Here is a 14,370-nt window from a genome sequence, read left to right on the forward strand (position 1 = left end):
CTACAAAAATGCAGAAAAATAGGCTTTACTTATCCAAATGCTCCTGTTGGTTCAAAAGTTAAAGTGCAGAGAACCTCACAGCACAACATGAAGTTACCTTAAAATAAAATATAAATGCCTCAGCTTTCATGTAAGAAAAAAAAAACTTTTAATACTAGTACTGTGTGCAGGCAGTCTCTCCTGAAGACTAAATTAAACAATAATTATAAACTAATAAAATAAATGGCTCAGGCTTCATAGAAGAAAAAAAAACAATTTGAACAGAATCTCACAGTATGATGCTGAAGCTGCCTAAACAATGGAAAATAAAATACCATTTTGGCAAAAACATTGGCATCCATTAATTTCTTGTATTAAGTAAAAAATTAATGTAAAGTGCACACAGTTCTTCACTGTAAACATAACACACTTTCAGTAAAGAGGATGTGCAGTCACGTGACCCGTCCATGTTTACTCTGCCATATTGGATGGCTTCAGGATTGTTTACCTTGCGTGAGCGTAATGGATCCAGGGAGTAATCCCCAAGAAAATTCGGAAAATACCCCATCTACATCGCGCGATAACTTGTCTAAGTTTGTTCAGCATCTTGAAGGTGACATGAGGCAGCGTTACATGGAAAAGTGTTCCAGGTTGGGGTTTGCAGATCCGTACAAGTTGCCGCAATCCTTGTTCAGGGAAATTCGGAGCTGCGGTGCCGGCGATTTGCCTGATCTGGCCTACCACGACATTTACAATTTTCTTGTTAATCGTGTTACACTGGCAAAGCCCTCAAAGCTTACAAGAGCCTGGAAGCTTATAAATATTTTGTTGCGGGATGGTTCCTCTGGAAGGTTCCGAAGAAGAATGTCTACTTGATAACCTCACGGATAAGTGGCATTAAGACATTTATCATAAAGAGACTATGCAGGATGTTTTATTATTCAATATCAGATAAAAATGTATAGGGGTCACAGATATGTCCAGCTTCTATATTCAAACAAATTAAAAAATATATTTTCTTGCACCTCTATGTGCCTAAAATAACATACATATTCTTTTTCAGTACTTTACACAATCTGATAGGAAGAACTTTATAAACAAGTTATGCATTTGTGTACATATTTTATTAAGAACATTAATATTACACGTCCATGTGAAAACCAGTTATATTTTTTTGATCACAACTTGGTGATAGGTGGTGCAGTATACTACAATTATACAGCAAGTTCTAACTAATATTTTGAAAAGACCCCAATGGTCCAATAAAGTGTGCAGTGACTAAAAACAATCAGTAGGCCTACAGAAAAATTCAAGTTCTCTTAACTTATATCATGTTATGCATTTTTACTTCAGGTTGTCCATTCCCAGGCTTTGTCAGCTGCCCCACTCAGACCTTGGGTAGCTACAGACACAACTGGAGAGGTTCTGTCAGCCCACTGCACATGTATGGCAGGCTTAGGGGAAAGCTGCAGCCACATTGCAGCCACCCTCTTTGCTGTTGAGGCAGCTGTCAAGATTGCAAAGGAGACATCCTGCACATCCCTTCCCTGTGCCTGGTCTAACACATCTGGGGCCAAGATTGATTATGCAGAAGGCTGCAACATAGATTTTACCAGTCCACAAAGGAAAAAAGTCAAATTACTCAGGACAGTGTCTCCAGCAACAAGCACTTCCAGGGATATCCCTTTGCCAACATCTGATGATAAACAGTCCCTGTATGACAGCATTCATGCAACTGGAGTCAAATCTGCAGTCTTGTCACTGGTCCCCAAATATTCAAAGACATTCATACCAAAAGCAGTAGCTCTGGGATTACCAGCATCATTACCTGAATTATACCGGGAGACATTTGAGCAGCTCACCCGCCAAGAGCTACATGACAAGTGTGAAGAGGTCTTCACTACCCTTCAAGTTTCACAGGAACAGGTAACTGAACTTGAAATCAAATATTTTTAATATAAATAAATACAGGTGGCATGGTGGTGTAGTGGTTAGCGCTGTCGCCTCACAGCAAGAAGGTCTGGGTTCGAGCCCCGTGGCTGGTGAGGGCCTTTCTGTGTGGAGTTTGCATGTTGTCCGTGTGGGTTTCCCCCAAAGACATGCAGGTTAGGTTAACTGGTGACTCTAAAGTGAGTGTGAATGGTTGTCTATGTGTCAGCCCTGTGATGACCTGGCGATTTGTCTAGGGTGTACCCTGCCTTTTGCCCGTAGTCAGCTGGGATAGGCTCCAGCTTGCCTGCAACCCTGCAGAACAGGATAAAGCGGCTAGAGATAATGAGATGAGATAAACATCATTCTGCTCGCCCCACAGTATTATTTTAAAAGTTTCCCCTTGAATCAACTTAAATATGGGGCCAGATAACATGAAATTATATTCTCTCTGTAGTATAAATAAACGCAGCTATCTGATCTCAGTGTTACTTATGCCGCTTTTCCACTACAAACGCGGCTGAGCCGTGCCGTGCTGAGTCGAGCTGAGTCGAGCTGAGTGGGGCTGTTGGAGTTGCATTTCAACTACAACCGCGCTGAACCGTGCTGGCTGGAAGTGGGTGGACACATTGGGTGGAGTTAGTGAAAGTGGGTGGACGTCATGTGATGTCGTTAAGCAGCGCAAACAGTGACATCAGTGACAGTGGCGGAACAAGTCAGAGCCGGGCCAGGGGCGGGGCAAATGACCGGGCCCTTTATTAAAGCTTATCATAACATCATTTTAGGCTACAAAATGTCCGCAACTGCGGTGTTTACCAATTTCAACACTACCGGGTGCAACTATATGTTATTTAGTACATCAAGTCCTTCAAACGAACATGTAACTCAGAAACAAAAAACATTAGGATACTGTACATGGCTCATAATAAAACATCAATAGCCTATACTGCGCACATTATTTGAAGGGCATACGAATGAGCGCTCAGAGGTTGCAACGCTGACAGGAAGAGTCAGAAATAAAAGGAGGGCGGTGCAAACCTCACTGAATGCACTGTGTTTACCAATTTCAACACTCCGGGGTGCAACTATGTTATTTTGTACATTAAGTCCTTCAAACGAACATGTAACTCAGAAACAAAAAAACATTCGGCGACATACTGTACATGGCTCATAATAAAACATCAGTAGCCTACTGCGCGCATTATTTGAAGGGCATACGGCGAGCCTTGCGCTCCGCGAACTCGTCCACGATGCTCTGTATGTCACTGATTCAGTGAGCTTTTAAGCGGTAGTCTCACGACCCGAATAGTAAACAATAAACATGGAGGACATGGAGTCGTTAGTGTTGCTGGTCTCGGTGCTGTGGCTTGTTGTCACCGACAACGCCAACAGATACTGGCAAGAGTGTATAGATGAGGCGAGGCGCATAAGGCTTCAGAAATTCTCGTAATTCATAATTGTTCTTCTTCCGGGTTTGCGGTGTTTACAGATCCCAGCGCGCTCGCGGGGCGTGTGTGGGCATGTGAGGACACTCCTCCTCACCAATCAGTGCACAGGGGAGTGTCTGCTCACGCCCCCAACCTCAGTCGGCACGGTTTGGCTCGCTTCAGCCCCACTCCAAAACGGTGTGAGTTTTGGGGGCTAAGCAGGGCTGAAACGAGCTGAGTCGTGCTGGTTTTTGGTAGTCGAAACGCGAGCCGTGTCGGGCTGAAGTGAGCTGAAGCGAGCTGAAGCGAGCTGAAAAAGGGTAGTGGAAAAGGGCCATTATTAAGCTTAACTGTTAAAAGTTTAAATTTATTATATGACAATGGCTATGATGAACAAAGCATCCTTCATTAACTAAAATTCTTAGGTGGTAAACTTTTAATGCTACCCTACACATTTTAAGTCTCTTGCTCGATTTCAGGCAGCAGTGATAGAGCGAGAGACCCGAGAACAAACAAAGTGCAAGATTTGGTATCAACAGAGGGCAGGACGGATCACTGCATCACTGTTCAAAGCTGCCACATGCACAGATCCACACAACCCGTCTGTCTCGCTGATCAAGCAGATCTGCTATCCAGGGGCTTTCTCATTCCAAACAACGGCAACACGGTAGGTTATAAGTTCTACATAAGACTCAAAATTATACCAGAAGTAACAAAAAACAAATTTGAGTAAAGTAACACACAAACATCAGACGTATGTATACACTTTGTTACATGCGTTTATTGATACCAAGCCGAAGAAACATGAAAAAACATTTTCTGATGCATATTTAAAAACATAAAAAACATATTTTCAGACACTTATAAGCAGGGGCGCCGCCAGAAGTTTTGGGCCCCATGAAAGATTAGAATTTTGGGCCCCCCAACTTTGCCCACCCTCGTCACAATTGCACTATTGTCATTATTTGACTTTTGATAACCCATGGACCTTGAGTTTGTGACTTTGTTATTACATTTTATGTATTAACCAATGGTTGAAACCAGTGGTTTAGAACGTGTGAACATTCCACACACGTAACCATGTCAAACACTTGACTGGTGTCCATTATTAGTGTAACGGGTTTATTTTTTTCCACTTGCCATTGTGTGTAGTGGTGGGGAAATTCTGCGCTAGCCCTTTAAGAGCGCAGGTAGTTATGGGAACGAGGTGCTGGCCTCTTTCAGTTCGTTTTGGAAATGTAAGCGCCAATGCCACTGGTCGTCTGCAGCCCGTCCTCAGCAGTGTATTTGTGTCTCATTTCTTCAGAATAAAAAGACTGGTGAACAACACAACGCAACGTCTGTTACATTAGCAACACTTTAATCTAGCAAACTGTATATGGCGCTCGCTCATTAAAAACTTCAATCCTAAAGCATTTATGGGTTGTATTGCTGCTTACCTCCTTCTCCAAAGGGGGGTTCAGTGGTTTGGTAGGGCGGAGGTCCCCCTGAGGCTGAATCTGTGCATATTTAGGGCACCCCATTAGTTATGAAACTGGTTATTAGCACTAGTTATTAGCACCAGCATAACGTAATATTTCATCTTGTTTATCACACAAGTCAGTTCAGTTATTAAAATGGAAAAAGTCACTGTACAAACTGTAAAAGTGTTCTCTTGATAGGCTAATCCAACCACGTTCATACTGTTCATTTACCATTCGCTAATATTTTGATCACACGTGAGCGATAGCTACCTTTCTTTGGGAAAAACTGAGTGACCAGTTGCCTGCCTCTCCGGTCCCTCTCAGCTTTCAGCTGCCTTTCTTTACGTTTTTGACAGCCACGCTTCATATTTAGCGATCATAGACTGTACGCACTCCACTGCTGGCTGGCTGGCTGCTGCACCGCGACACAGCAGCAAGTAGCGTTGCACTGATCAGCACACAGATTTAACGCATCGCGCTTCTACCAGAACTGGACCGTACCATTTCGCAAAAGGGGGAGGGTTAAATGACAATATGTTGAAGAACTCAAGAAATAGACAACCTTGTTCAATTAGCTCATTTTACCAGATGGAATATTGCATTGTTGTTATTTCAAAAGTCTTATTAAAATCATCAAAAGCATATTATCAGCCCCTTAAAGGGCCCCATGGCAGTGCTGGGCCCCTAGAATTGTTCTAACCTTTCCCCCCCGGCGGCGCCCATGGTTATAAGAGTGCATTCAAACTAATCTAAGCTACTTATTGTTATATGGGTGCATTCAAACTAATCTAAACTCTATCTTGATATAGTCACATCTGTATCTGTTTCTCACACTACACTGCTATTCTCACTTTGCTAAAATAAAACACATAATATGCAAACAACACCAGGACTGTTTTGTTCTACAATTCTAGTAAATGCCTGTCACTAAATGCAGTTGTTCCTTCCCTCACAGATGGGGATGCGACCATGAGGAACAAGCCCGTGATATGTATCAGGAGTACATTGCCCTCAACCACCAAAATGTAGAGGTGACAACAGCCGGGTTACACCTACATCCTGAATACCCATTCCTTGGAGCATCCCCAGATGGTCTTGTACAGTGTGACTGCTGTGGAAGAGGAGTGCTTGAGATTAAGTGTCCATTCTGCTTGACCAAAAAGGACATTTATGCAGCAGCAGAGGACAAACAGTTTTGTCTCAAGAACGACAATGGCACACTCCGGCTCAACCACCGCCATAAGTTTTACCACCAAGTCCAGCTACAGCTACTTCTTACTGGAGCCAAATACTGTGACTTCATGGTGTGGGCAGAAGTGGCTGGAAGTGATGACAACGAAACCTTCTTGGAGAGGATAGAACCGGACAGGACATTTACAGAACAAGCAGTTGGTAAAGCGAAACTCTTCTTTGTGCAGTGTATCTTACCAGAACTGGTTAGTAAGTGGTTCAGTAGGAAGCAACATCTCACACAGGATAAGAATACAGATGAACCAGACAGTACGCCTTGCTACTGCAAAGATGACACTGTGGCTAGCTCGCTCATGATATGCAAGTCTGGATTTTGTCAGATTAAGTACTTCCATCAAGTATGCCTAGGATTAAAAAATCCCCCAAAACGTAAATGGCTCTGCCCAGACTGCAGAACCATAAGCCGACAGACCAAAAAGTGAGGTCAGTCGAATGGTACGACTGATTCAGACAGGTTAGTCAGGGCACAGCTAACACGTACGATTTTGTCCAATGTTGTTAGTCTCTACTGGTCACTTTGTAAATAGGTAATAGGTATTTTTGATTCCACTATTGTGTACTTCTGTCTGGTAAGTCCAATGACCCGTTCAACATGTATACGAAGCGAGGCCAGTGCTCTGGTGCTTTCAGTGTCCAGTGGACTTAACTGCTGCTTCCCTTTTGTGAATGCTGGAATCTGAAGACATGCATTGTAAAGACCTACTGAGTCTTCAATATCAAACCCTCTGTCAGCTAGAATCACATCTCCAGGAAGCAAGTTGTTCAAGAAGCCGCAGTTGTTGGTGATGTGCTTGTCACTTGTGCGACCACCCCAGCCTTTTGAAATGAAAGAGATCACTCCCTGGGGTGTCATTCCTATTAGATATTTAATGGCATTGTGTGACTTGTAGCTAGAATACATTTCAGCCCGAGCTTTCAGGTCGCTGGCTCTTTCAATAAAGATTTCAAAGCAGTCAATGATACAAGCACATTTGTTCACAGTGGACACAATACCTTGCCCCCGTTCCTGGCGGGAATTCTGCCTCACCTGTGCTGGACCTCGGCCTTACCTTTTCGGCGGAAGCGTCCACGTCGCCACGGCAGATGCGGCGGCCGGCTGGTGAAGCTGAAATTTTATCTGGCACGCTCTTCGTCCACTTTCTGGACAGAACGTGGGTTATTCCCTCCTTCTGCGGTGCCCTGGTGCTTCCTGGACCCAATCGACGCCTGCCTGGTACCTGTCGCTGGCGTTTTTGATGGACTCCAGCCCCGACGCCGCTGCCCTCTTCAGCTGTCTCAGCGCGGGGTAAACCATCGGCTCCTGAGGACGCTGCCCCGGGCTCCTCGATCCACCGGACCACAGGCTCCAGCTCTCACCAGGATTGGCTTGGTAAACGTTAGATCCCTGGTGAACAAAACTTTCCTCCTAAGGGATTTTTTCAGCTCCCGTGACCTGGATTTCCTCTGTGTGACAGAGACCTGGATCGGTGCCGGTGAGTGCAGCGCTCTGGTCCAACTTTTACCCGCTGACTGTTTTTACTTCAACTCCCTGCGGATGTCGGGCCATGGTGGGGGAACAGCGATAGTTTACAAAAATCATTTTAAATGTAAACAGCGCACCATCTCATCCCCACCTTCCAGCTTTGAGGTGACTTTATTTGAGATGGGTTGTTCCGACCCGGTGCTGTGCGCCATCATCTACCAACCCCCCAAATACAACAAGGACTTCGTGAATGACTTTTCTGCTCTTTTGACTGAAATTATGCCGAAGTATGACCGTGCCCTTTTTCTTGGGGACTTTAATATTCACGTGTGTTGTCCTGAAAAGCTGTTGGTGAAGGAGTTTTTAGGCCTTATTGAGTCATTTAATTTGGTGCAGTGTGTGTCTGGTCCCACGACACACATTAGATCTTGTCCTCTTATGGTCTATCTGTGTGTAACTTGGAGATCTGTGACAGTGTGATTTCTGATCATATGCCTGTGTTGTTTGAAGTTGCCTTTTCCAGTGCTGAGGTTAAAACTGGCGCTCCTGTTCAGAAACGTCGGATTGTTAACTCTTGTACGGTTGGTCAGTTCTCTGTTGCTTTTGATCAGCTCTGTGACCGTCCTGCCTCTGTTAACACAGAGGAGCTCAGCTCCTGGTTTCATTCCTCCTACCGTACCATACTGGACTCTGTGGCTCCAATAAAAACTGTGCAGTCCAAAACTAAATCTGAGCCGTGGTTCAATGAGGAAACTTGCCCGGCTAGGCGGGACTGCTGCAAAGCTGAGCGAAAGTGGAAGAAGGACAGGCTGGAGGTTTCCTTCTAAATCCTAAAAAGCTGCTGGCGATGCTACCAGAACACCGTTAAGGAGACCAAAAGACAATACCTGTCAAATATCATTGAGTCCAATCGTCAAAACCCACGAGTGCTATTTAAGACCATTGACACTGTTCTTAATGCCCCACAGCCTGTCAGCGTGGAGGCATCTCCTGAAATGTGCAATAGCTTCCACCACGTTTTTATTGAGAAGGTTGCTACTGCTAGGGCTCTCATCTCAGCTCCTGCATCGGACCCCTTGGACTCTGCTCCTTGTTCTGTAGTTCTTGATAAATTTGAGCCTGTGTCTCTGTCATTTTTAGAAGATCTGGTCAGCCATATTAAGACAAGGTTCTCCCTGTGACGCTGTCTCTCCTTGTCTCTTTAAAGTAGTTCTAGAATTTGAAAATCGCCTTTGCATGTAACGATGAATACTAATATTTGTAGTATATTACAAAAAAAATCACTAAAAAATGTTTATCCGTTATGATTTTATAGAGGATTTTCTGCGATAGCCCATGAGCAAAACATCGCGCCGCGATCACGTAGTAAATTGACAAGCTAGACAGCTCACTGCCTGTACATACTCTGACTGTGAGTGACAATTCGCGGATCTACGGATTATTTCCACTGTATACGATGGTAAAAATGTGTGTAATGAAAGTTCATTATGTCTACCTATTGAAACTATTCTTTAAATTTGTTTCTTAAGACAAGGATTTTTTTAAGATGTTACCTTGACAGTTTCGGTGATAAACTTCCGCCTTCTTCAAAACAGTCACCAGATGTCGAGTGGTGACGTGCCTTATCAGCTGATGTTACTCTAAGGAGGCGTGAACGTCCCGCCCAATTTGACAGGTAGTTCACGCCTCCTGCTGTACAGGAGGCGTGAACTACCTGTCAAATTGGGTGGGACGTTCACGCCTCCTTAGAGTAACATCAGCTGATAAGGCACTCACCACTCGACATCTGGTGACTGTTTTGAAGAAGGCGGAAGTTTATCGCCAAAACTGTCAAGGCACACACAGACTGGCCATCGGGAGTAGCGGGAGTTTTCCCGGTGGGCCGGCGGAGAAAAAAAAAAAAACAGTTGCACGCTGGCCTTTAATATGATAAGCAATGTTAACAGTTTCTTTAAGAAACTGTTAACATTGAGTTAACATTGCTTATTACAGTTGCGCGCTGGCCTTTAATATGATAAGCAATGTTAACAGTTTCTTTAAGAAACTGTTAACATTGCTTATCATATTAAAGGCCAGCGCGCAACTGCTTTTTTTTTTTTCTCCGCCGGCCCACACTGAACCACCGGCCCACCGGGAAAACTCCCGCTGGCCAGGTAACATCTTAAAAAATCCTTGTCTTAAGAAATGAATTTAAAGAATGGTAAAAAAGTGTGTCGCGTACAGCTGTTCTAAAACCAACAAAGACGGAGTATCTCTGCATCAGTTCCCTGATCCTGATAAGAATAATTGATACGATCTCGCTGAGTGGAACCGGCAAGTAAAGCGGACGAGGGCAGACTGGTGCTAGTTGAAGGCTAGTGCACATTTATGCTGGTGAGTGTAAAGGGAAAAGTGATTTTTATAGTCCATGGGAGAATCTTGAGGCGCACTTTGAACAAGCTTACCGAACCTTTAGGACAATTAAAGGGTTCTTTAATTAAACAAGAACTAGACGATCCCTGGACGAGTTCCTGCTTTGCACTTCTACGATACAGCCGTGACTGTCCCCATTCAGGCCCGCATTTTTCTTCTCCCCAAGCTCCAAACGCACACAAAGCAGACTTTGACAGCTGCAGTCATTTCCGTGTTGTTGGAAAGGCCACTTGAACGCCATCGGTTCACCCTAAATATACTGCCGATCACGACGCACATTTCGGCCCAGACCTCTGATTTAGTAGAAAAAATGTTGTGCATCGACTCACCTCGACTGGAACACGATTCACTTTCGTCTTCAGACGCAATTTCGTCTGAATAATCGCTGTCTGATTCATTCATTTCGCTTGTGTTTATACTGGATGCTGCCATCCTGGTCAATTTCCTACGTCATCGGTCACGTGACTCCCGACTGGGATTTCCAGGAAATGCTTCCCAGAAGCTTGGTTTTGTCGCTCAAATACACCCCTTTGATGGGGAAATTTTTTATTTTTAATTTGCATACATTGAATATATACCCTTATACTACATTTTCATCAATAGTGGGTTCTAAAATTTTAGAACTACTTTAAAGAGGTTTTTCCTAGTATAGGGCAGTCAGTCCTGGCTATCATAAACAGCAGTCTGTCTTCTGGTGTTGTCCCTCTGAGTTTTAAACATGCAGTGGTGCAACCACTACTTAAGAAACCTGGCCTTGATCGTAGTGTGCTGGTCAATTTCAGACCCATCTCTAAGCTGCCTTTTATTTCAAAAATTTTGGAGAAAGTTGTTCATGCTCAGTTGAAGTCATTTTTAGACGAGCATGGTGTCCTGGAGGTCTTTCAGTCCGGTTTTAAAACTCTGCATAGCACAGAGTCAGCTCTATTAAGGGTTTTTAATGACATCCTCAAGGCTAATGACTCTGGTGACCATGTAATTCTTGTTCTGTTGGACCTAACTGCGGCCTTTGACACCGTGGACCACAACATCTTAGTGGCTCAGTTACACCGCCTAGTGGGTATTCATGGTACTGCTCTGGAATTGTTAAAATCATATCTGGCTGACAGAAGCATGAGTGTAAGCCTTGGAAATTTGGAGTCCAGTTCTGCTCCACTGTTATATGGGGTTCCACAGGGGTCCATTTTAGGGCTGCTGCTTTTTTCTTTGTATTTATTGCCCCTGGGCTCCATCCTGAGAAAGCATGGCATCTCCTTTCATTGTTACGCAGACGATAGTCAGATATATGTGCTACTGAAGAAAAAAATGCTTTCTCCCTCGCACCACTTCTGTCATGTCTTGAAGACATCAAGGCCTGGATGGCCTTGAACTTTTTAAATTTTAATGAAAATAAAACAGAAGTGATGGTGTTTGGCCCCAGCGGCTCTTGTGAACCCTTGCCCATTGATTTGGGCCCTTTGGCAGACTATGTAAAGCCAACAGTCACAAACTTGGGTTTTAAAATGGACAGTGATTTTAAATTGGATCGGCAAATTAGTTCCGTAGTGAAGTCTAGCTTCTTTCAAATTAGGCAGCTGGCAAAGGTGAAGCCTTTCCTTGCACAAACACACTTTGAGACAGTAATCCACGCCTTCATAACATCTCGGCTGGATTACTGTAATGCACTTTATTTTAGAGTTAGCCAGTCCTCCCTCGCACGTCTCCAGCTGGTGCAAAATGCAGCCGCTCGCCTCCTAACTGGAGCACTTAAGAGGGAGCACATAACTCCCATCCTGGCCTCCCTCCACTGGCTGCCTGTGCACTTTAGAGTCCATTTTAAGATTCTTTTATTTGTTTTTAAGTCTTTAAATGGTCTCGCCCCCCCTTACCTCTCTGAGCTCCTTCAACCCTATGCTCCTGCTCGGTGCCTCAGGTCAGCTGACTTGCTGCTCCTGGAGGTACCGAGGTCCAAACGGAAGCTCAGAGGGGACAGAGCTTTCTCCACTGCTGCTCCAAAATTATGGAACAAGCTACCATTGCACATTAGGCAAGCTTCCTCACTGTCCATTTTTAAAACTAGTCTTAAAACCCATTTTTACTCCTTGGCTTTTAACTCCGCATGAGACTCTGCTCTTGTTTTAGTGTTTTATGGTTTGCTTTTATTTATTGTTTTATTGTTTCTAATTGCTTTTAAAAACAATGAAACAACTGTTCGACTGTCTTTTATTTATTTCATTGCTTTTAATTGTTTTATGTCTTTTATGTACAGCACCTTGTTTTCAATTATGGTTGTTTTAAAGTGCTATATAAATAAAGTTCAGTTGAGTTGAGTTGAGAAAATCTCTCTGGCTTTACTGATTTTGCTCTGTTCAACCAAGGCTATAATTAAATTGTCTTTGTATGTGAGAAAAATTCCATAGGAGGCGAAGTGGCCAAGTGGTTAGAGTGTTTGACCACTAAGCGAACGGTCCCTGGTTCGAGCCTCAGCTCGACGGGGATCTGGGGCTTGCTCCCTCTCCACCCAGCAGTGAATGGGGACCTGGTGGAAACACTGGGGGAAGTAAGGCGGTGAGGAAAGGAACTGGCCACCCTACCTCACTATGCCAATGGCCCAGGACAAGTGTGCTCTCTAACAGGCACTCCCCCAATGTACGAATTGTATATGGGACCCTCTCTTCTTCTTCAAATTCCATAGCAAGGTCTTTTTTGTTGTTGACGTATCAACTTTATAGTCAGGGAGCATATGTAACCTACTTTGCAAAATTTGCCAAGTCTGGTTTCTCAATATTAATCCTTTATTTACATCCCAAACAAATTATTTTACTTGTTGTAATGTTAGCAATCACCATTTTCACCAAAAAAGGAAATGCTAAATATCGCATGGAAAAACGTAAAAAAAAAACCCCACCATATATCCGTATCACTGAAGTCCATTATACAATCTGTATTTTGTTTTAAAAATTACCCATTTAGGGCGGCACGGTGGTGTAGTGGTTAGCGCTGTCGCCTCACAGCAAGAAGGTCCTGGGTTCGAACCCCGGGTCCGGCGAGGGCCTTTCTGTGTGGAGTTTGCATGTTCTCCCCGTGTCCGCGTGGGTTTCCTCCGGGTGCTCCGGTTTCCCCCACAGTCCAAAGACATGCAGGTTAGGTTAACTGGTGACTCTAAATTGACCGTAGGTGTGAATGTGAGTGTGAATGGTTGTCTGTGTCTATGTGTCAGCCCTGTGATGACCTGGCGACTTGTCCAGGGTGTACCCCGCCTTTCGCCCGTAGTCAGCTGGGATAGGCTCCAGCTTGCCTGCGACCCTGTAGAAGGATAAAGCGGCTAGAGATAATGAGATGAGATGAAATTACCCATTTACTAACTTTATGTGAATTGAAATCATATATTTACATGATATTATCAAGTTAAGTTTAAAATGAGACATTTAAGTACAGAGAACATAAAAAAGCCAGTAATATTTTACACTATTGCTACAGAACTTGAGAATATTTATAGCTTATCTACATTCCAGAACTCAGCTCACAATCTCTCATTTTAGAAATTTCTGTGATACATTTATTACAAAGCTGCTCACAGTTTTTTTTTTTTAAATGTCCAAACTACACCAAGAAGTAATACTTTGCCTAAGGATTCAAACACAAAACGCGAAGAAAAAAGCAGTTATTGGTAACACATATTATGACCAGAACAGCCACTGGACTATTTTCAAAAGTAAACAATGTCACTGGCGGCACGGTGGTGTAGTGGTTAGCGCTGTCGCCTCACAGCAAGAAGGTCCTGGGTTCGAGCCCCGGGGCCGGCGAGGGCCTTTCTGTGTGGAGTTTGCATGTTCTCCCCGTGTCTGTGTGGGTTTCCTCCGGGTGCTCCGGTTTCCCCCACAGTCCAAAGACATGCAGGTTAGGTTAACTGGTGACTCTAAATTGACCGTAGGTGTGAATGGTTGTCTGTGTCTATGTGTCAGCCCTGTGATGACCTGGCGACTTGTCCAGGGTGTACCCCGCCTTTCGCCCGTAGTCAGCTGGGATAGGCTCCAGCTTGCCTGCGACCCTGTAGAAGGATAAAGCGGCTACAGATAATGAGATGAGATGAGATGAGATCTCACAGAGTTATGGGACCCCAACAGAAAATCAGTCACCTTGTTAAACACTTTTTTTCATTAATCTTGAAACAAACATACTTTTAGATAAAGAATCTATAGAGTAGCAAACTCCTAAAAGCAAAAAGTTATGTCAGTTGAATAGACTGAGCAGCACACCACCTCTGAGGTTCTAACTGATCCCACTCAGTAGTTTAGGCCCTTTTAGGGTTAAATGGGTATCTAATGTATGAACCCTGCTTTTGACGTGAATAAAAAGGTTGTGTGCCACAAATAACACCTAATATATAGATTGAGGCACTGCCTAAAAGCGGAGCTCCCATCTGTTTCTGGGTTGTAGAATTTTCTTATATCATAGCCAGTCTCCTTTG

This window comes from Neoarius graeffei, chromosome 1 (assembly GCF_027579695.1).
Source record: "Neoarius graeffei isolate fNeoGra1 chromosome 1, fNeoGra1.pri, whole genome shotgun sequence".
In the NCBI taxonomy this organism is placed as follows: Eukaryota; Metazoa; Chordata; class Actinopteri; order Siluriformes; family Ariidae; genus Neoarius; species Neoarius graeffei.